This window comes from Pleurodeles waltl, chromosome 3_1, assembly GCF_031143425.1.
Source record: "Pleurodeles waltl isolate 20211129_DDA chromosome 3_1, aPleWal1.hap1.20221129, whole genome shotgun sequence".
In the NCBI taxonomy this organism is placed as follows: domain Eukaryota; kingdom Metazoa; phylum Chordata; class Amphibia; order Caudata; family Salamandridae; genus Pleurodeles; species Pleurodeles waltl.
In genome coordinates, this window is record NC_090440.1 from 885,256,566 (window position 1) to 885,279,732 (window position 23,167).

The following is a 23,167-nucleotide window of genomic DNA, read 5'->3' on the forward strand; positions in this document are numbered from 1 at the left end:
ACCTCCATTTTCCCGCCCCAGTGTTTCTAAAAAAACTATTCCTCGCTGATATTGACCTCTTCCCTACACCTCCCCCTCCGTCCTTCCCCTAGGGCCAGGATGTCCAGATCCCAGCCCAGCACCTCTACCACAAAATCCTTGAGCACTGTGGCCCCTGCAAGTCTAGTAACATTGCGGGCGGCACCCATCAGGGCTGCCAGTGTGCCACCTAGTGAGGCCAAGGATCACCCTAGTCCGCCCCCTGCCAAGGTGAAGAAGGGGCCCACATGCCATAGGGAAAAGCCGCACCAACCCCCCAGCAAGGCCTCCTCCAAGACAAAAGAGGACAGTGCCAAGGTCCCAGCAGCGACTTCCAAGGTGGGGAAGGGACACAAGGCTAAAGGGAAGTCAGCTCAGGGCACGGAGCCTACGGGTGAGGGACTGGTGAGACCCCTTCTGCAAGACAGAACAGCAACCTGTACGGCGGTGGCCACCGCCGCAACCACCGCCACCTGCACCGCCACCTGCACGTCTGCTGCCTCTGCTACATTCCCCAGCATCATCCCCATTGGGCAGCCATCTGAGGCTGCAGGAGACGTCCTGGTGTCTCCTTCCACAGGTGCTGACACATGCACCACTGCCAGCATCTCCGCTGCTGACACCAACGCAACCTGCCCCACGACGTGCTCAGACAGTGCCACCACTGCCGACATGAACATCATCCCAAGTGGGCAGTCGTCCGAGGCTGCAGGAGACATCCTGGGCCCTGCACAGAGTACATGAGGCACCACAACCAGCACTGGAAGTACCAGCAGTTGGCAGGCTAAATCGCCGCAGGGTGGAGTGTCTCTGCCTCCATGGAGTATCATGCTACCTGTTCCCAGGAAATCTTGTGGCTCTGACACCTAGGTGCGGGAATGGGAACTGCCACACACCATGTGTAGTACTCTGGGCACCAAGCCCCCTCCAGAACCAGTGGAGAACAGCATCCACTACCCCAGTCCTTGGCAGGATGAAGCACTCTGGGCACCAAGCTCCCTCCAGAACCAGTGGAGAACAGCATCCACTCATCCAGTCCTTGGCAGGATGAAGCACTCTGGGCACCAAGCCTCCTCCAGAACCAGTGGAGAACAGCATCCACTACCCCAGTCTTTGGCAGGACGAAGCACTCTGGCACCAAGCTCCCTCCAGAACCAGTGGAGAACAGCATCCATTCACCCAGTCCTTGTCAGGATGAAGCACTCTGGGCACCAAGCCCCCTCCAGAACCAGTGGAGAACAGCATCCACTACTCCAGTCCTTGGCAGGATGAAGCACTCTGGGCACCAAGCCCCCTCCAGAACCAGTGGAGAACAGCATCCACTCACCCAGTCCTTGGCAGGATGAAGTACTCTGGGCACCAAGCCCCCTCCAGAACCATTGGAGAAAGGCATCCACTCACCCAGTCCTTGGCAGGATGAAGCACTCTGGGAACAAAGCCCCCTCCAAAACCAGTGGAGAAAACCATCCACTAGAGAGACTGTGGCCTTGCACTCCCCAGGACCAATCAGTGGGCAAACCACCCAATTGAGAGACTTGTGAGACTGTGGCTTTGCACTCCCCAGGACCAATCACTGGGAAAACCACCCACTTGAGAGACTTGTGAGACTGTGGCTTTGCACTCCCCAGGATCAATCAGTGGGCAAACCACCCACTTGAGAGACTTGTGAGACTGTGGCTTTGCACTCCCCAGGACCAATCAGTGGGCAAGCCACCCACGTGAGAGACTTGTGAGACTGTGGCTTTGCACTCCCCAGGAGAAAGCAGTGGGCATGGAGCCCCCTCGTGGAGCAGTGGCATCGTCCTATCATCCGGCTGAGGTTCCCCCCCTCCCCTTCCCCCTGAGGTGCCTGTTTTTTTCGACCTGATGCCCCTGCAGTGTTCTCTCCATTTTGAGGCAGGTATCATGTGTGGGCCTCGCCCATGGATTTTGGGACCACTGGTCCATGGACAATGAATGGAACACTATCCGGACTTGTGTAGTTGCTGTACATATTTGTATATAATGATCTGTTACAGACCTGTTTCCCTATATGGATTTTCGATGATTACACTCGTTACAATCATTTCATTTTGTCCTTGCCCTCACATGTACAGTCACCACCCCCTGGTGTGTGTCTGGGGCCTGGCCTGGGCAAGGCAGGATCTTAGAAACAAGAGAGTTTCTCCTTTGAAGTCTGCCAACTTCAAAGGCAGAAAGAGGTATAAGTAGTGGACCCAAAACCCCTGAAAATTAGATCACTTCTGGAATCAAGAGGAACCTTTGCAGAGGAGAAGAGCTGAAGAGCTTTGGAGAAGTGCTGCCCCTGCCCGTGACTGTGCTTTGTTGGGCTATCCTTTAGTTGCTGCTTCTGCCTGTGAAAGGTCACAAAGACTGGACTTTGTTGTGCATTCCTGCTTGACAAGAATCTCCAAGGGCTTGAACTGAGCTTGCCTCCTGTTGTTGAAGTCTCAGGGCCATCAAAGACTTCCTCTGCCAGCACCTGGACTCTCTGCTGAGACTCCTGCCCTGCCAAGTGGTGCCCTATCCAGTACCGGGCCCTCGAAAGGTGAAGTTTGCAGACAAGAACTGAAAATCCATGCACTGAACACCTTGTTGGGAAATTTTCGACACACCTTCCGCAATGAGGCTGATAAACAAAGCGTTACCGGCTTCGCAGCTGAAATAGCCACTCAACCTGCATTGTGGCTGGGAGATCGATGCATCACGGCTGGAGAAATGACACGCAAGACCCGCTTACGGAGGCTGATAACAACGCAAACCCCACGCAACGTGGTTCTCTAACACCGTTCGACCGGATTTTCCACGCATTGTCCATGGGCATCCAAGTCAACCTGACTCTGCATGGATCCGAAGTGCCCCGTCTGGAAATCGACACATCGCTGTCTTGCGAGGGAGAAAAACGACGCATCGCTGACCCGAATTGAGAAGGAAACAACGCACTGCCTTCCTTGCGAGTAAGGAATCAACACATCGTTGCCCTTTTCCAGTACACGCTCGCCCGTGCAACTTTATTTTTTAAACTAACCAGGTACTTTATGTAACAACAGCATTCTCACTGTTTTCTACGGATTAAGGGGGTCATTATGACCCTGGCGGTCGGCGTTAATATGGAGGAAAGTACTGCCAACAGGCTGACGGTACTTTCCTCCATATTATGACATAGGCGGTTTGGCTAAAGCCAAACCACCAATGTACCACACCAACCACCGCGGCGGCAATGTCTGCCGGGCTGGAAACTTCACTCTCCAGCCTGGCAGCTGCCACTTACCCACCTGCGGGATTATGACCCCACCTACTGCCATGGTTTTTGTGGCATCCTTACCGACATGAAAACCATGGTGGTAGACCCCCCACCTCTCCAGACCCCCCATACATGACCCTCCCTTCACACACATATGCACACACCCATTCCAACATTAATTCACACATGCATACATCCATTCAAACACATATCCGCACACACTTACATACATACACGCACACACATATTCACACAACTCAACATACACTCACTCACATATCCATACATCCACACAACACGCAACATACACCCGCATACAGTCACGCACAGACATACACACACACGCACAAAACACCCCCACCCCCTCCCCTGTCGGAGCACCTGACTTACCTGCAGTCAGGGGGTCCTTCGGCAGGAGACAGGATGGGGCGCTGCTGCCAGTAGCAGCGCCGCCAACAGAACACCGCCAGGCTGTATTATTCTCATAATACGGCCAGCGGCGGTCTACTGGCGTGGCGCTGCTGCTGGCAGCATTGCCACCTTACCTCCATCCACCGGCATGGACACAGCCGGATTTCCGACATCCTTCTGGTGGAAATCAGGCTGTGGTCATAATCCGGCAGAAAGCTGGTAGCCGAGGCGACTGTCTTTTGGCACCTGTCACCGCAGTGGTAGGCGGTTTTTACTGCCAAGGTCCTGATGAGGGCCTAAGACTCTTAGGGGCATATTCATAATACCCTAGCACCACATGAACGTAATTATTTTTTACGTTAATGTGGCCCAACAAGGCCGAAATCCCTGCGCAGTATTTACAGGGTGACACAATGCATGCCTTGCGCAACTCTGTAACCCTTTGTGTTACATTACGCCTGCGTGAGGCGTAATGTATGCAAATGGGGCATTTCCCCATTAGGGGAGATGGAAAAATGGCATAAGGAAATCTATGAGATTTCCTTGTGCCATTCTTTACAGCACTTTTAATGCCTGCTAAAGAGCAGGCCTTAAAAGGGGGCTTCCATTATTTAGAATGGGGCCCTACGTACTCTGAAGTAGAAGCACCAATGTTTTGGGGCTACTCCTGCAGGGTACATCAATAGACTCGTGAGAAATAATGCTATTGCCCCCAGCCTGTGCCATGGTATGCCATATTTTAAATACGGTGCACACATGGTGGCGGTAGGGGGGTGCTAAGGGGCACAGGAAAAGTGGCGTTGCACTCGGTGCAGAACCACATTCCATAAATGTACCCTTATTCTTTTGAAAATTCAAATCTTGACTTGTGTATGTTAGATATTTATCGTCTTGGTCTTGTTTCGTTCAGATAAATATTACCTATTTTTCTAAACCTGTGTTGTGCCATTTTGTAGTCGTTCACTGTATTACTTTGTGTGTTGGTACAAATACTTTACACATTGCTTCTGAAGTTAAGCCTGCCTGTTCGTGCCAGCCTACCAAGGGGGTGAGTGGGGATTAAATGAGGGTGATTCTCCTGTACCCTGACTAGAGTAAGGGTCCTTGTTTGGACAGGGTGTAACCTGACTGCCAACTAAAGACCCCATTTCTAACATTGGTGATCAGCAGTGAGGATTGGACTTGAATTTGTACTTGACATACAGTGATTAAGTGTACACTACTGTTTCCAGTGCAGACCATTACATGACCACATAGAGCTTGTTTTTGCCTTTTCTCTTTTTGGATTCTTCCCTGCTTCCAAACGTTTGCTGATCTTTTATTGACTTTTGAACTTCATTGGGAACTATTTTTCTGCCTTGGAATTTTGCACTTTTGTTGTTTCTTCATCATGTTTCAAAATGGAGATGCATCAGCTGGAGCTGATTTTGACTTAGGGAAACTGACGAGCTACACAGTTGCTCAGTTGAGGCAGTTCTGCAAGATTCTTACCTGTCCCATTAAAGGTATCACCAGGAAGGAGGAGCTTCAGAAGGCAATGAGGGCCTTGGTCACAGCCAAGGAAGATGATGGGCACCCAGAGGAGGAGGATGAGGAGGTGCAATCCATACACAATGGTATAGTGGGTGTGTAGGAGGCTGGCCTGGTGTGTAGTGGGTACCTATGGTACTTACACCTTATACCAGGTCCAGTTATTCCTTATTAGTGAAATGTAGGCAGTGGGTGTGTAAGGAAATGCCTCCTAGGCATGATTACCCCCTAACCTTTTGCCTTTGCTGATACTAAGTTATGATTGAAAGTGTGCTGGGACCCTGCTAACCAGGCCCAGCACTAGTGTTCTTTCCCTAAACTGTACCTTTGTCTCCACAATCCTGGCCCTCAGATACGTCCCTTGTAACTGGTACCCATGGTACCAAGGGCCCTGATGCCAGGGAAGGCATGTCTTATGCCATCCTAGGGACCCCTCACTCAGCACATGTACACTGCCTCACAGCTTGTATGTGCTGGTGGAGAGAAAATGACTAAGTCGACATGGCACTCCTCTCAGAGTGCCATGCCAACCTCACACTGCCTGTGGCATAGGTAAGTCATCCCTCTAGCAGACCTTACAGCCCTAAGGCAGGGTGCACTATACCACAGGTGAGGGCATATGTGCATGACCACAGTGCCCCTACAGTGTCTAAACAAAACCTTAGACATTGTAAGTGCAGGGTAGCCATAAGAGTATATGGTCTGGGAGTCTGTCAAACACGGACTCCACAGTTCCATAATGGCTACACTGAAAACTGGGAAGTTTGGTATCAAACTTCTCAGCACAATAAATGCACACTGATGCCAGGGTGCAATTTATTGTAAAATACACCCAGAGGGTATCTTAGAGATGCCCTTGAATACATGCCCGAATTCTAATGCAGGCTGACCAGTTCCTGCCAGCCTGCCACACACCAGACATGTTGCTGTCCACATGGGGAGAGTGCCTTTGTCACTCTGTGGCTAAGAACAAAGCCTGTACTGGGTGGAGGTGCTTCTCACCTGCCCCTGCAGGAACTGTAACACCTGGCAGTGAGCCTCAAAGGCTCACCCTATTTATTACAGCACCCCAGGGCATCCCAGCTAGTGGAGATGCACGCCCCTCTGGCCACTGCCCCCACTTTTGGCGGCAAGGCTGGAGGAGATAATGAGAAAAACAAGGAGGAGTCGCCCACCAGTCAAGACAGCCCCTAAGGCGTCCTGAGCTGAGGTGACCCCTGACTTGAGAAATCCTCCATCTTGAGTTTGGAGGATTTCCCCAATAGGATTAGGGATGTGCCCCCCTCCCCACAGGGAGGAGGCACAAAGAGGGTGTAGCCACCCTCAAGGACAGTAGCCATTGACTACTGCCCTCCCAGACCTAAACACACCCCTAAATTCAGTATTTAGGGGCTCCCCAGATCCCAGGAAATCAGATTCCTGCAACCTGAAGAAAGAGCAAGGACTGCTGACCTATAAGCCTGCAGAGAAGGAGGAAGACAACAACGGATTTGGCCCCAGCCGTAACGGCCTGTCTCCAACTTCGAAAACCTGCTCCAGCGACGCATCAGACAGGGGCCAGCGACCTCCTAAGCCTCAGAGGACTGCCCTGGACTACAGGACCAAGAAACTCCAGTGAACAGCGGCCCTGTTCAAAACCAGCTACTTCTTTGCAACAAAGAAGCAACTTCCAAGAACTTCACGTTTCCTGCAGGAAGCGTGAGACTTCACACACTGCACTAGACGCCCCCGGCTCGACCTGCAGAAAACCAACACCTCAAGGAGGACTCCCCGGCGACTTCGAGCCTGTAATTAACTAGAGACGATCCCTCTGAGCCCCCACAGTGACGCCTGCAGAGAGAATCCAGAGGCACACCCCTGACCGCGACTGCCTGTAACAAAGAACCCGACGCCTGGAACCAACACTGCACCCGCAGCCCCCAGGACCTGATGGAACCGAACTTCAATGCAGGAGTGACCCCCAGGCGACCCTCTACCTAGCTTAGGTGGTGGCTGTCCCGAGAAGCCCCCCCCCTGAGCCTGCCTGCACCGCTAGAGTGACACCCGGGTCCCTCCATTAAAACCTATATAAAACCCGACACCTGCTTTGTTCACTGCACCTGGCTGCCCCTGTGCCGCCGAGGGTGTACTTAGTGTGCCTTCTCATGTCCCCCCAATGCTCTACAAAACCCCCCTGGTCTGCCCCGAGGACGCAGGTACTTACCTGCTGGCAGACTGGTACTGGAGCACCCCTGTTCTCCATGGGCGCCTATGTGTTTTGGGCACCTCTTTGACCTCTGCACCTGACCGGCCCGGAGCTGCTGGTGTGGTAACTTTGGGGTTGCCCTGAACCCCCAACAGTGGGCTGCCTATGTCCAAGGAATGAGACTTATAACTGTTTTACTTACCTCCTAATCTAACCTTTACTTACCTCCCCCAGGAACTGTTGATTTTTGCAGTGTCCACTTTGAAAAATAGCTTATTGCCATTTTTACAAAGACTGTATGTGATATTGCTTTCATTCAAAGTTCCTAAAGTATCTAAGTGAAGTACCTTACATTTAAAGTATTAACTGTAAATCTTGAACCTGTGATTCTTGAAATAAACTAAGAAAATATATTGTTCAATATAAAAACCTATTGGCCTGGAGTTAAGTCTTTGAGTGTGTGTTCCTCATTTATTGCCTGTGTGTGTACAACAAATGCTTAACACTACCCTCTGATAAGCCTACTGCTCGACCGCACTACCACAAAATAGAGCATTCAAATTATCTACTTTTGTCACTATCTTACCTCTAAGGGGAACCCTTGGACTCTGTGCACACTATTTCTTACTTTGAATTAGTATATACAGAGCCAACTTCCTACAGGTTGGAAGCCAGGCTCTCTAGAGGTAGCTGTGGACGGGCAGCCAAGGCTTATCTTGGAGACATGCAAAGCTCATGCAATACCACTGTAGTCACACAGTACTCACACACATGAAAGAAAATACTCAGTGTTACAAAAATAAAGTTACTTTATTTTGGTGACACAAATGCCCAAAATACGATAGAGACTACTATACTTAGGAGGTCACTATTACGAAATGATATACACTAGTATGCATAAACAGGCAGAAAAACAGTTAGAAAACAGTGCAATTAGTGAAAATCACAATAGTTGGAAATGGCCCTGGGGAAGCACAAACCATATATTAAGAAAGTGGAATGCGAAAGTCTATCTCCCACCTAGGCAAGTGTAGTGGTATAGAGGAGCTGGAAGTACTAGAAAACCTCAAAGGTAAGTAGTAGAACCCACCCGAGTGACCAGAAAAGCAGGAGTAAATCCCAGTAAGCTTCCTGAAACACATACAGAAACGAGAAGAAGAATTATGCAAGAACCAGAAGAGACTGCAAGACATTAAGGTGGTCATTACAACCCTGGTGGACGGTGTTAAAGATGCGGTAATACCGCAAACAGTCAGACGGACAAAAAAAGGGAATTATGACCCTGGCGGAAACCGCCAACAAAGACAGCCACTTTAACACTTTGCCCGCCACAGCGGTACAGACAAGCGGCGCGGCGCGGCGGTCACCGCCAACAGACAGGCAGAAGACAATGTACCGCCCACAGTATCACAACAGGCCAATCCGCCACCTTTTTCGGGGCGGATTCACCGTGGATAAAAACACGGTGGAAACAGCTTTTGCTATGGGAAAAAGCTCACCTTCTACACATCCCACGAGGAACGACGACTCCATGGACCCGGAACTCCAAATACTACCTGCCCTTGTCTTTCTGCTCCTTCACGACCAACAGGGACGTAGGCGCAGAAGATACCGGTGAGTACAGCACCTACGACACGGGGGAAGGCAAAAGTTAGGGGGACACCCACCAAACACCCACACCCCCACCCTCGCATATTACAACATACACACCAATGCAGTCACAAAAAGAACAGTAACAACCCACAATTCCCCCGGAAGAATGCAAAGACAATGCGAATTTCGGTCAAACTTTGTAATGTGCCAATATACATGTCATACAAAAATATACAAATATATGTATTCTAAAATCACTCTTATTTACATATACAATCCGAGAAGTAGTGCAGATATGTACACAACAATGTCCGTGCACAAACAGTCCAAAAATGCATGGGTGAGGCCCACAATAGATACCGGACCAAAATCGGAGAGAACACTGCCGGGGCATCAGATAGAAACACTACAGGCACCTAAGGGGGAAGGAAAGGGGGGGCACCTCAGCCACATGAATGCAAAGCCAGATCCACGACGGGGCTCCATGCCCATTGATGTATCCTGGGGAGTGCAAAGCCACAGTCTTTCAAGTCTCTACAGTGGGTGGGTTTCCCACTGTTCAATCCTGGGGAGTGCAAAGCCACAGTCTCTCAAGTCTCACAAGTGGGTGGGTTTCCCACTTTTACATCCTGGGGAGTGCAAAGCCACAGTCTCTCAAGTCTCTACAGTGGGTGGGTTGCCCACTGTTCAATCCTGGGAGTGCAAAGCCACAGTCTCTCAAGTCTCACAAGTAGCTGGGTTTCCCACTGTTACATCCTGGGGAGTGCAAAGCCACAGTCTCTCAAGTCTCTACAGTGGGTGGTTTGCCCACTGTTCAATCCTGGGGAGTGCAAAGCCACAGTCTCTCAAGTCTCTACAGTGGGTGGTCTGCCCACTGTTCAAACCTGGGGAGTGCAAAGCCACAGTCTCTCAAGTCTCACAAGTGGGTGGGTTTCCCAATGTTATATCCTGGGGAGTGCAAAGCCACAGTCTCACAAGTTGATGCAGGTCCATACTGGTACTGGGGGTGACTGGTGCCCAGACTGGATGAGTCTCCCCGTGAAAGGTAGTGTCCTGTCACTGTCCCAGCTGCACATTGGATAAGGATGCCTGATGTGGTGGGCCATTCATTCCTACCCGGTGCATTGCCCTGTTCAGCGGTGCTATGACATGGCGGTCTTTGCCCTCTTCAGCGGTGCTTTGACATGGCGGTCTTTGCCCTCTTCAGCGGTGCTTTGACATGGCGGTTCAGGACTGTTCAGCGGTGCTATGACATGGCGGTCTTTGCCCTGTTCAGCGGTGCTTTGACATGGCGGTCTTTGCCCTCTTCAGCGGTGCTTTGACATGGCGGTCTTTGCCCTCTTCAGCAGTGCTTTGACATGGGGGTTTTTGCCTTCATCAGCGGTGCTTTGACATGGCGGTTCAGGACTGTTCAGCGGTGCTATGACATGGCGGTCTTTGCCCTGTTCAGCGGTGCTTTGACATGGCGGTCTTTGCCCTCTTCAGCGGTGCTTTGACATGGCGGTCTTTGCCCTCTTCTGCTGTGCTTTGACATGGCGGTCTTTGCCCTCTTCAGCGGTGCTTTGACATGGCGGTTCAGGACTGTTCAGCGGTGCTATGACATGGCGGTCTTTGCCCTGTTCAGCGGTGCATTGACATGGTGGTCTTTGCCCTCTTCAGCGGTGCTTTGACATGGCGGTCTTTGCCCTCTTCAGCAGTGCTTTGATATGGCGGTCTTTGCCCTCTTCAGCGGTGCTTTGACATGGCGGTCTTTGCCCTCTTCAGCGGTGCTTTGAAATGGCGGTCTTTGCCTTCTTCAGCGGTGCTTTGACATGGCGGTCTTTGCCCTCTTCAGCGGTGCTATGACATGGCGGTCTTTGCCCTGTTCAGCGGTGCTTTGACATGGCGGTCTTTGCCCTCTTCAGCGGTGCTTTGACATGGCGGTCTTTGCCCTGTTCAGCGGTGCTTTGACATGGCGGTCTTTACCCTCTTCAGCAGTGCTTTGACATGGCGGTCTTTGCCCTCTTCAGCGGAAACGTGGTTATTATGAATAAGGTGGATTATGACAATGAGATTATGTCACAACTTAATGATTTATCTTGTTATGAGAAGATTGTATACAATCCCATCCCATACCTTACACTCATGATTAACAAGAAGTTAATGGTATGGCAACAGCAGGGGTCATTAAACAAAGATGAATATCTATACCTGAAGGTGCACCATCCTCGGTATCCGTGTATATATACTTTACCTAAAATACATAAGGGGTTACCTTTCCCACCGGGAAGACCTATTGTATCGGGTATACTTGGTCCCACGGAAAAGTTGTCAGAATTTGTGGACTGTTTCCTGCAACCATTTGTGCACAACCTTCCTTCTTTTATTCGAGATACCACACACTTTCTTAGTATTTTAAGTGATGTTGAGTGGGATAGTAACATGCTCTTGGTGACTTTAGATGTTGTATCACTTTATACTTGTATCAAACATGATCTTGGCTTAGAAGCCTTGAAATATTTCCTAAATAAGAGATCAGCTAGTTTGTGGGATCATACTAAAATGATATTGGATATGATCAACATGATTACTAAGAACAATTTCTTTCTGTTCAACAATGAGTGGTTCCGACAGAAACAAGGTGTAGCTATGGGCTCCAAGTTCTCTCCATCCTATGCAAACTTATTCATGGGGTGGTTTGAACACATATGGATTTGGGGCCCTGGTGCTGTTGCTTGGCAAACATTTATTCTATTCTGGGACCGCTACATAGACGATTGCTTAATGATTTGGACTGGTGGTAAAGAAAAACTTGTTGAATTTTGTAATTTTTTTAATTCCAACCACATGAATGTCAGATTTACATATCAATTTAGTGCTGTCAAGATTGAATTTTTAGATGTTGAACTCTTTACTATTGATGATAAAATTCATAGCAGACTATTTCGGAAAACAACTGCTTGTAATTCTATTTTACATGCCAAAAGTGCTCATCCCAGACATCAGGTGGCATCAATTCCTTTTGGTGAATTCCTGAGGGCACGACATAACTGTAGCATAGATGATGAATTTGTTGCCCAAATGAATGACATGGAAAGGAGATTTGCAACCCGTGGCTATTCAAATAAGACTTTAAAGAAAGCTCGATACAAAGCTAGATATTTAGATAGAAATGAAACTTTGAAACTGAAAGCACGGATTGAGACTAAGGTGGCATCTAACGTGGTAAGGTTCATAACTGATCATAACGATGCATCCCTGATTTTGAAAAAATTATCACCAAACACTGGAATTTACTTGTGCAAGATGCATCACTCAAGGAAGTGGTATCTGATACAGTAGTCACATCATTTCGTAGAGGTAAAACCCTTAGAACTTTATTAAGTCCTAGCTATACTACCATCTCCCCCAAGAAAACATGGTTATCCCAAAGAGGTGTTGTTTTTTTTAAATGTGGTTCTTGTGGAGTTTGTCGCTGTGCTTGTCATAAGGTAAAAGAATGCTCCCATGAGGGCAAATCATATGCAATCTGTTCTACTATGGATTGCAACTCTAATTTTGTGGTATACATAATACACTGCAAATGTTCTGGAATTTATGTTGGAAGTACTATACGACCACTCAAAATTAGAATAGGAGAACATATGAGGGCACTCAAGAATGTGGATGTAAGACACCCCTTGGTAGCACACATGGTTTCTTGTGATGCACAACCAACTCACAAAAGTTTTGAATTCTTTGGACTTGAACATATCACCTGTGACCGTAGGGGTGGGAACAGGGAATTACGCTTACGCAGACAAGAAGCACTATGGATAATGAGATTAAGAGCTGTTGAATCAGGTTTAAATTCTGATAGAGAATGGAAAATTTTCTCTGGGTGACTAATTTTATACTTCATATGTGTTAATATGTTTGCATTAACCACACTGATTGTGTCAATTCTATTTTTGTGCTTTAACATGGTATGTTTGGGTACATTGCTGTACAATCATTGTCAAAATGTCAACAATTTTTTTTTTTTTTGTATTGACGAGTGCAGTGCCAAGATTCTCAAACGTCAATAATGCAATGAACTGGGGAATGTCACCTTTTTGTTTAAATCTATTTACCTTTCATTATCTACAATTTCCTCTTCTTGTTCTGTACAGTGACTGACAGCTTGGAGACAGTTTGAGTGTGTCCAACGTAATTATAGCTATGGATGTTCCAGTAATTGACATAAGCGATTCTATTTACAACCAGTCTGACAATTTTAGCTGTTATGGCGCTCTACTCGATCTATTATGTTTTTGATAACAGGCATGCCATTCAAGCATTTTATTTGTTCCATTATCTTCCAATCCTCTGGGTACAGCGGAGCACATGTGATTTATACGATACTTCTGCCTACGATTGACATATTTCTATTTTTCTGTGCTGGGTGCGATGCGGGGCAATCATTGAACTAGCGGATTTCTATAGGATATGTGTATTTACTTTTCGGGCTGATCCGCAGTCCGTCATTTATTTTTATTGTCACGAGACTCAAATTAACGAACCCGGAAGTGTATTTAACTTCCGAGTTCATTTACGCATGGCTAGCGTACTCGCTGGGCGTCCTGTTACTTAGACGCCGAAATCAGGATTATGGAGTTAAGAGTTAGGTACATTATGGTGAGTGTGATCACTGATTCGATAAGGTGTGAATAATGATTTTGATTCAATAATTTAAACAATCGTTGTTTTGTGGTATAGGTAATTACGATGGCGAATTCTAGTATTTATTAAAGTCTTTGTAACGATATTACCAGGCACTAATCTTGGATGACTTATTATTGATTTCCTGATGACATTTATTATCACTTATGTTAGGGTAAACATGTGTTAACTTTATCTCTCTGAGACGGTTCTGTTTTTCTCTTGACAGTGTATTTAACTTTTATTCGGAGAATTGTTACATGGCAACATATCGTTTTTGGATTAACTGACACTTATGTCTAGTGCTTTGGTGATATTGGATTTTTAAGGTATTGTGTTATTGTAGTTTTACATTGTGGTGGTTGTTTAGCACCATGGGTTGCATGGTTTTGGTTTTACTTAAGACTTGTCACATATATACAATACTTCTACTGATATAGTGGTTGTGGGTAGTTATTTTCTTGTTCTACGAGGGTGTTTGAATTTGCAATAGATTTTCTTTTCACATTGTGTGGGTGCTTGACTATTTTTCACTATTCACCTCCCTTTGGGTTCTGATATATATTTGGAACTAAATTGACGGTTGAGCATAGTGGTCTTAACTCGTGTGTGCTTGTGATTTCTAGCCCTGAAGAAGTCGCAAGGGATATTAATAATTCCCAAAGACGAAACACGTGTTGGCTGGAAAGCTGGAAGTACAAATTTCTATGGATTGCTGAATATGAAATCAGATCTTCAATAAATTCTGAACTGATTAATTTACTCTAATAGTCGACTTCAATGAACTATAAGATGCATTATGGACTGTTGTGTGCAACTATATATATGTGAACTATATATTTCATGATTTTTGTGCAATTTAGGGGCACCTCATTGTGTTAAAAATATTTTGAGTTGTGAGGTTATTTGACCTCTTGGGGTTGGGTGTTTCCCTATTGGGGTTCCCCGTCATATACTTGGGTAGATTAGCACTCTGAGCGCCACATTTCCTCATATTACACCCCGTTCTTATATTTCTCCCTCTTCAGCGGTGCTTTGACATGGCGGTTCAGGACTGTTCAGAGGTGCTATGACATGGCGGTCTTTGCCCTGTTCAGCGGTGCTTTGACATGGCGGTCTTTGCCCTCTTCAGCGGTGCTTTGACATGGCGGTCTTTGCCCTCTTCAGCGGTGCTTTGACATGGCGGTTCAGGACTGTTCAGCGGTGCATTTGACATGGCGGTTCAGGACTGTTCAGCGGTGCATTTGACATGGCGGTTCAGGACTGTTCAGCGATGCTATGACATGGCAGTCTTTGCCCTGTTGGTGCTATGACATGGCGGTCTTTGCCCTGTTCAGCGGTGCTTTGACATGGCGGTCTTTGCCCTCTTCAGCAGTGCTTTGACATGGCGGTTCAGGACTGTTCAGCGGTGCTATGACATGGCGGTCTTTGCCCTGTTCAGCGGTGCTATGACATGGCGGTTCTGATACGGACATTGGTGTGTGGCATGACGATTTCCACACTGGACATTGGTGTGTGGCATGACGATCTCCATACTGGACATTGGTGTGTGGCATGACGATTTACACACTGGACATTGGTGTGTGGCATGACGATTTACACACTGGACATTGGTATGTGGCATGACGATCTCCATACTGGACATTGGTGTGTGGCATGACGATTTCCACACTGGACATTGGTGTGTGGCATGACGATTTCCACACTGGACATTGGTGTGTGGCATGACGATCTCCATGCTGGACATTGGTGTGTGGCATGACGATTTACACACTGGACATTGGTGTGTGGCATGACATTCCATCATTGCCCAGCGGGGCTGTGGCATCCTGGCCCGCCTGGGCTGTGACTCCGGCAGTGCTCTCTGGACCAGTGATGATACTTGAGCCCTCCTGGGCTGTGACTCTGGCGGTGGTCTCTGGACCAGTGACGATACTTGTGCCCTCCTGGGCTGTGACTCTGGCGGTGGTCTCTGGACCAGTGACGATACTTGTGCCCTCCTGGGCTGTGACTCTGGCGGTGGTCTCTGGACCAGTGACGATACTTGTGCCCTCCTGGGCTGTGACTCTGGCGGTGCTCTCTGGACCAGTGACGATACTTGTGCCCTCCTGGGCTGTGACTCTGGCGGTGCTCTCTGGACCAGTGACTATACTTGTGCCCTCCTGGGCTGTGACTCTGGCGGTGCTCTCTGGACCAGTGACGATACTTGGGCCCTCCTGGGCTGTGACTCTGGCGGTGGTCTCTGGACCAGTGACGATACTTGTGCCCTCCTGGGCTGTGACTCTGGCGGTGCTCTCTGGACCAGTGACGATACTTGTGCCCTCCTGGGCTGTGACTCTGGCGGTGCTCTCTGGACCAGTGACGATACTTGTGCCCTCCTGGGCTGTGACTCTGGCGGTGGTCTCTGGATCAGTGACGATACTTGGGCCCTCCTGGGCTGTGACTCTGGCGGTGGTCTCTGGACCAGTGACGATACTTGGGCCCTCCTGGGCTGTGACTCTGGCGGTGGTCTCTGGACCAGTGACGATACTTGAGCCCTCCTGGGCTGTGACTCTAGCGGTGCTCTCTGGACCAGTGACGATACTTGTGCCCTCCTGGGCTGTGACTCTGGCGGTGGTCTCTGGACCAGTGACGATACTTGAGCCCTCCTGGGCTGTGACTCTGGCGGTGGTCTCTGGACCAGTGACGACGGTGCTGGTGGTTGTGTCTGGACCGCCGGAAATGATGGCGCACTTCTCCGCCGTGACACTCACAACAGGCTGGGCAGACTTCCTCTGGACCTTCCTCACCTTTTTTGGAGTTACAGCTGACTCACCAATCGCCTTCGATCCCATTTCACTTGTTGTCCCACCAGGAGTCTTGACACGGTCCCGTCGTCCACTCTCCAATTTCGGAGCCTTTACAGGGGGTGGGCTGCCAGTGCCTTGGCTCCGGGTCCTACTGCCTGCCCTGGTGGCCGGTGCACTCCAAAAACCTGGAACACGCACCACTGGTACTGGAGGCTTTTTGACTGAGGCGCTACGACGGGACTGATGAATTGGAGGGGGGGGGGCAAAAAGGTCAATTTGACAGAGGGACAGTTTCTGACGAACACTGGGATGGGTAGCTGGAGGGGGTCTTGGAGTGGAGGAAGAGGAGGTGGTTGTAGGAGGTGTCACTTTAGCTGTTTTGGGTGCAGGTGCAGGTACTGGAGGCTGTCGTGAGGTGGATGGATGTTGGGTGAGTGATTGCCGGCGTTTGGGTACTTTGGGAGGGGGTGTCACAGACACACTGGGAGAGGACACAGGGGACGTGTAAATGGCAGTGGAGGTGGTGAGTGCAGGTGAGCGGCGTGTGGTGCTGGGTGTCCTGGTGCGAGTCCTAGTGCCTGTAGATGTGGTGCATGCAGGTGTGTGTGTAGACGAGACTGGGAGGGAGGAGGGAGAAGAGGAGGAGGGGGACACAGTGGATGTTGCTGTGTCTGTATGGGTGTGATGCTTGTATGAGTGCCTGTGGTGTGTGTGGTGCCTATGTTTGCTTGAGCTACTTGTGTGTGTTGACTTGTGTGCATGCTGGTCTGTAGGTGTGCTTGGGATGGGCTGGGATACAGGGGATTGGGTCTGGGTGGAGGAAGTTGGAGGGGGGAGGCTGGACACAGGGAAAATTGCTGCCATCAGTGCTGAGGCCAGAGATTGCAGGGTTCGCTGAAGGGCAGCCTGACCAGAATGAATGCCCTCCAGGAATGCATTACCGTGTTGCAATGCCCTTTCTACACCCTGTATGGCATTCACAATGGTAGACTGCCCAACAGTGAGTGACCTGAGGAGGTCAATGGCCTCCTCACTGAGGGCAGCAGGGGTGACTGGGGCAGGGCCTGAGGTGCCTGGGGCAAAGGTGATGCCCACCCTCCTGGGTGAGCGGGCACGGGGCGAACGCTGAGGGGCTGCTGGGAGGGCGGTGCTGGTAGGGGGGGTGGCGGCTGTACCTGTAGAAGTGGGGCGCACAGATGGTGCCGCCACCACAGTGGAGCTCACATCGGCGGACGAGTCTGTGTCGCTGGTTGGTGATCCGGTGGCCGACGTGAAGCTCCCCTCGCCCTCCGTCCCAGTGGTGTATTCAGAGTCTGTGGTGTGGCCCTCCATGGCCATGTGGGATGCAGACCCCTCGTGCTCCGGTGCCACTGTACCTCCGCCTGTTGATGCTGATGTACAAAAGGACAGGGAGAGCAGGAAAAGGGGGGGAGACAGAACAAAGAGAGTTTTAGTGCATGGCATACCGCTACCGTTGGCGGACAAGACAGACGCAGCAGCCCCATGCACAACGCTCCTGCACTCTGCACATGCAATTTCATGGATATGGCCTACATGGCAATGGTGGAAATCTGCGCACAAGGATGCCACAGGGGCAACTATACCTCAACTTGCTAATTTTCTGAGGTGGGGTAGAGTGCCACATGGCCTACATTACGGAGGGGCCTTGCCTAACTAACTCGCCCTGGCCTACGGACACCCACAGCCCACCTCCCCCACCCAGACACCTCCACTGCACGCAAAGTCCGCAGAATGAGGTTGTACTCACCCCCTTGTGTCTGCTGTGATGTCCTTAATCGCCCATCCAACTCCGGGTAGGCCACCGCCAGGATCCGGAACATCAGGGGGGTCATGGTACGACGGGCACCCCTCCCACGTTGGGAGGCCATCCCCAGCTGAGCCTCCGCAGTCTTCTTGCTGCAGCGGCGAATGTCCTCCCATCTCTTCCGGCAGTGGGTGCCCCGTCTCTGGTGGGCCCCCAGGGTCCGGACCTCCTTGGCAATGGCACGCCAAATGTCCCTCTTCTGGTGGGCGCTGACCTACATGACATGCACAAGGGAAGAGGAACAGTCATTACCAATTGCACCATCAATGTGTGTGGCCCCCTCCATACTCTGACCATGTGGCCCATTTATTCCCATGCTTTACTGTAGTATGACTTCTGCCCCCTTCCCTCTTCCACCCAGCCCTGTCCACCCAGGCCTAGCCCCTACAACGTGCTCCCTGTGTACTAACCTGTTGGTCTGGAGGACCGTAGAGTAGCGTGTACTGGGGGAGGACCCCATCCACAAGTTTCTCCAACTCCTGTGCAGTGAAGGCAGGGGCCCTTTCCCCAGACGCGGCAGCCATCGTCGCTTCCAGACCGAGGTCACAGCAGCACTAGCAGTGTAGGTCCTCTCCTGTCGAAGGTCTGGTATTTAGTGATTGAACAGATAGAAAATGGCGGTGACGTCCGCGGCGGGGCGCATCATCACGGCCGGCGCACCTGTTCATTGGCTCCTGGGACCCATAGGGTCCATTGTTAACCAATGCAGCATTGCATCGCGCTCTACGACCGCCTACCGCGACGGTGTGCAACGCCAGCGCTGTTACCCCACAATCCCATTGTCCCACTTTAGAGGTCAGGCAGCCGCCATTTCAGGTGCCCACATGGATTCATTTTCAACTGCGTCACACATACTGAGGCCTACACTCAACACACATACAGGAAGGGTTTATTGTCTGGTGTAGTCTTGTGTGTGACTGTGGGTACATACCTGGAGGAATAGTGACTGTTTCTTCACTGTTGTCCTTCGTAGGCACCGTCAGCTGGGACATATGAGAAGATGGCGGAATCCGCCGGTGTACCGACCGCTGGTGGACCTGTTGACAATGGAGGAGTGACATTTAATCGTGACCTACAGGTTTGACCGTGCCACAATCCAGGAACTGTGTACCCAGTTGGAGCCAGACCTGATGTCACCAATCCGCCATCCGACTGGAATCCCCCCTGAAGTGCAGGTGCTGTCAGTGCTCCATTTCATAGCAAGTGGGTCATTTCAGACAACAGTGGCCATGGCATCAGGGATGTCCCAGCCTATGTTTTCCAACGTGTTGTCCAGAGTGTTAGCTGCCCTGCTGAAACACGTAAGGAGATACATCATTTTCCCTGAGGTGGAGGATTTGCCTACAGTGAAAGGTGACTTCTATGCCCTTGGACATATCCCCAACGTCATAGGTGCCATTGATGGGACCCATGTAGCTCTGGTCCCCCCCTGCAGGTGAACAGGTGTACAGGAACAGGAAGAGTTATCATTCGATGAATGTCCAGATGGTCTGTTTGGCAGACCAGTACATCTCGCAGGTAAATGCTATGTTCCCTGGCTCTGTGCATGACGCCTACATCCTGCGGAACAGCAGCATCCCTGATATGATGGGTGAACTCCAGAGGCACCGTGTATGGCTATTGGGGGACTCTGGTTACCCCAACCTTTCCTGGCTATTGACCCCAGTAAGGAATCCCAGGACCAGGGCAGAGGAACGGTACAATGAGGCCCATGGGCGGACTAGGAGGGTTATCGAGCGCACCTTCGGCCTTCTTAAGGCCAGGTTCAGGTGCCTCCATATGACAGGTGGATCCCTATTCTACTCACCGAAGAAGGTGTGCGACATCATCATCGCCTGCTCCATGCTCCATAACTTGGCATTGCGACGCCAGGTGCCTTTTCTGCAGGAGGATGATCCAGATGACGGTGTTATAGCAGCTGTGGAGCCTGTGGACAGTGATGAGGATGAAGCTGAGGAAGACGAAAACGACAACAGGGAGTCAGTCATACAGCAATATTTCCAGTGACACACAGGTGAGAACATTTTCTTTTTTACCATTACATTAACTTTCACACATCTACCTCTATCCTGTACCTCCATTTCACTCACTATTTGTTAACTGAGTTGTCCTCTTCCATTTCAGTTTCACAAATGTGGTAACCTACGTGTCAACTGTTTGCATCCTTGAAGGGCTTGTGATGTGTGACATAGGTATGTTAGCCTTCCAATGGGTAACCCATTATGAAATTGTAATTGATAATACAGATTTACAAATCATAGACTGACTCCATTTTTCTTTTGTGTTTCAAGGGTGTTTATTTAAGTGCAAAAAAATGAAGGGGGGTTGTAAAATGGTGATGGTGGAGGAATGTCCATGGCAGAGTCCAGTCTATTAGTCTCACAGGTACATTGCACATCTGGGCATTGGAAGTGGAGCTGGGGCAGTTCCGATTCGGGCAGGGTAACAAAGTGGGACAGTGGGAGGACAATCAGGGTGGTCTTATTTCCTGGCGGGGGTCTTGCCATCTTGCTCTGTCCTGTTCCTGGATCTCAGGGCCCACTTGCGTGTTGGTTGTCTGTCTGCAGGGGGTGGGGTGCTGGTGTGGTGGTCCTGTGGCGGGGCGTCGGCGGAGGTGGTGGGCAGTTCGTCGTCCTGGCTAGTGTCAGGGGCCCCTTGGAGTGCCACGGTGTCCCTCAAGGTCTTTTGAATGTCCGTCAGCACCCCTACGATGTTGCCCAGGGCGGAGCCGATGGTCCTGAGCTCCTCCCTGAACCCCAAATATTGTTCCTCCTGCAGACGCAGGGTCTCCTGCAACTTGTCCAGGACCGTGGCCATCGTCTCCTGGGAGTGGTGGTATGCTCCCATGATGGAGGAGAGGGCCTCGTTGAGAGTGGGTTCCCTTGGCCTGTCCTCCCTCTGTCGCACAGCAGCCCTCCCAGTTCCCCTATGTTCCTGGGCCTCCGTCCCCTGGACCGTGTGCCCACTACCACTGCCCCCAGGTCCCTGCTGTTGTTGAGGTGGTGGGTTAGCCTGGGTGCCCTGTAGTGGTGGACACACCGCTGATTGACCTGTCCTGGGTAGGGAGGTTTGGGCCCGCTGGGTGGGTGCTGTGCTGGTGTTACCAGAGGGTGGAAGCTCGGTGTTGGGCTGCGGCTGGGCAAGGGGAACCGACTGTCCTGAGGCCCACGATGGTCCGGGCTGGTCATCAAGATCCAGTGGGGCAGAGCTGCTGTCGTCACTGTGGGCCTCTTCTGGGGGTGGAGTGGTGTTGTCTGGACCCTCTGGTGTGGTGACGTTCCTTCGGGTTCCTGCGGGGGTATAAGTACATGATTATTGCATGTGTGTGTTTCATGGTGTGCAATGGTTGGGTGTGCGTGAACCCCAGTGCAGGCATTCCTGTGGGGGGGCTTGTGTGCTGATGGTTGGGGGGTGTTCTGGGTCTGTGCAGTGGGCATGCTTTGGTGATGGGTGTCAATGCTTAGTTATGTCATGCAGGGCTTGGGGTTGGGATTGGTGGTTGGTGTCATGGGTAGATAGGTGAGGATTTGGGGTGATAGGGGAGGGTGTGATGGTGGGGGTGTGTGATATCATGCAGGTAGGGTGGGGGTTCTGATAGTTAAAATTTGACTTACCAGTGTCCGTTCCTCCAACGACTCCTCCGAGGCCCTTAGGATGCAAGATGGACAAGACTTGCTCCTCCCATGTTGTTAGTTGAGGGGGAGGAGGTGGTGGTCGGCCGCCAGTCTGCTGTACCGCGATGTGGTGCCTGGATATCGTTGAACGCACCTTCCCCCGTAGGTCGTTCCACCTCTTCCTGATGTCCTCCCTATTTCTTGGGTGCTGTCCCACAGCATTGACCCTGTCCACTATTCTTTGCCATAGCTCCATCTTCCTGGCTATTGATGTGTGCTGTACCTGTGAGCCAAATAGCTGTGGCTCTACCCGGATGATTTCCTCCACGATGACTCTGAGCTCCCCCTAGGAGAAACGGGGGTGTCTTTGGCGTGACATGGGGTGGTGTGTGTGATGTGTGGGGTGGTGTATGTGTTGATGAGTGTGGTGAGTGTAGTGGTATGTGGTGTTTTGTGCTTGGATGTTGCGTGGGTGATGGTGTTGTGTGCCTCTGTGTGATGGGGTTGTCTGTTCTGTGCTCTCTCTCTGGCCTTCGTTCGTGAATTCTGGTCGTAGGGGTTTGTGGGTGATGTGGGTGTGTGTTTTATATTGTGTTGGGTGTGTGGGAGTGGTGTGTGTATGTGTATCAGGTGTGTGTATATGTAATTGTCCAATGTGGCGGTGTTTTGTATATGTGTGTGTATTTTGAGTGCGGCGGTGTGTACCGCCAATGGAATACCGCGGTTGAAAGACCGCCGCGTGGATTTGTGGGTCGTAATAGCATGGGCGTGTTTCTGTTGGCGTGGAGGTGGAGGATTTGTTTCCGCATGTTTATCGCTGACCTTTGGTGTGGCGGTATTGTGTGGGTGTGAATTTCAGCGGATTCCGTGATGTGTGTCATAATAGCTGTGGCGGTCTACCGCAGCCGTGTATTGGCGGTCTTCTGCACGGCGGTAAGCACCTTATACCACCAATGTTGTAATGACCTCCTAACAGTGGAATCCTGGACAAGAAGACCTGTGAAAGAAGGGGACCATGTCCAAGAAGCACAGAAGAGTCCAGGAAGAACAGGAGCCCCTGCTAACCCAGATGAAGGTGCAAAAGGAGAGCCACCACTGAAGAAGAAAAGTCAGCACTGCACCCAAGAAAATGAAGTCGGGTTCCTGGGCGTTGCAAGTGATGTCGTTTGGAGGATTGCAGTCTGGTTTGTGTCGCTGGAGCCTGCCTACAAGCCTTTGGCACATGTAAAGCTCATGGTTAGCAGAAATGGCTCTGCCCGGACCAAGGAAGGACCAGGTGGACTCTGCCTAAGAAGGGGA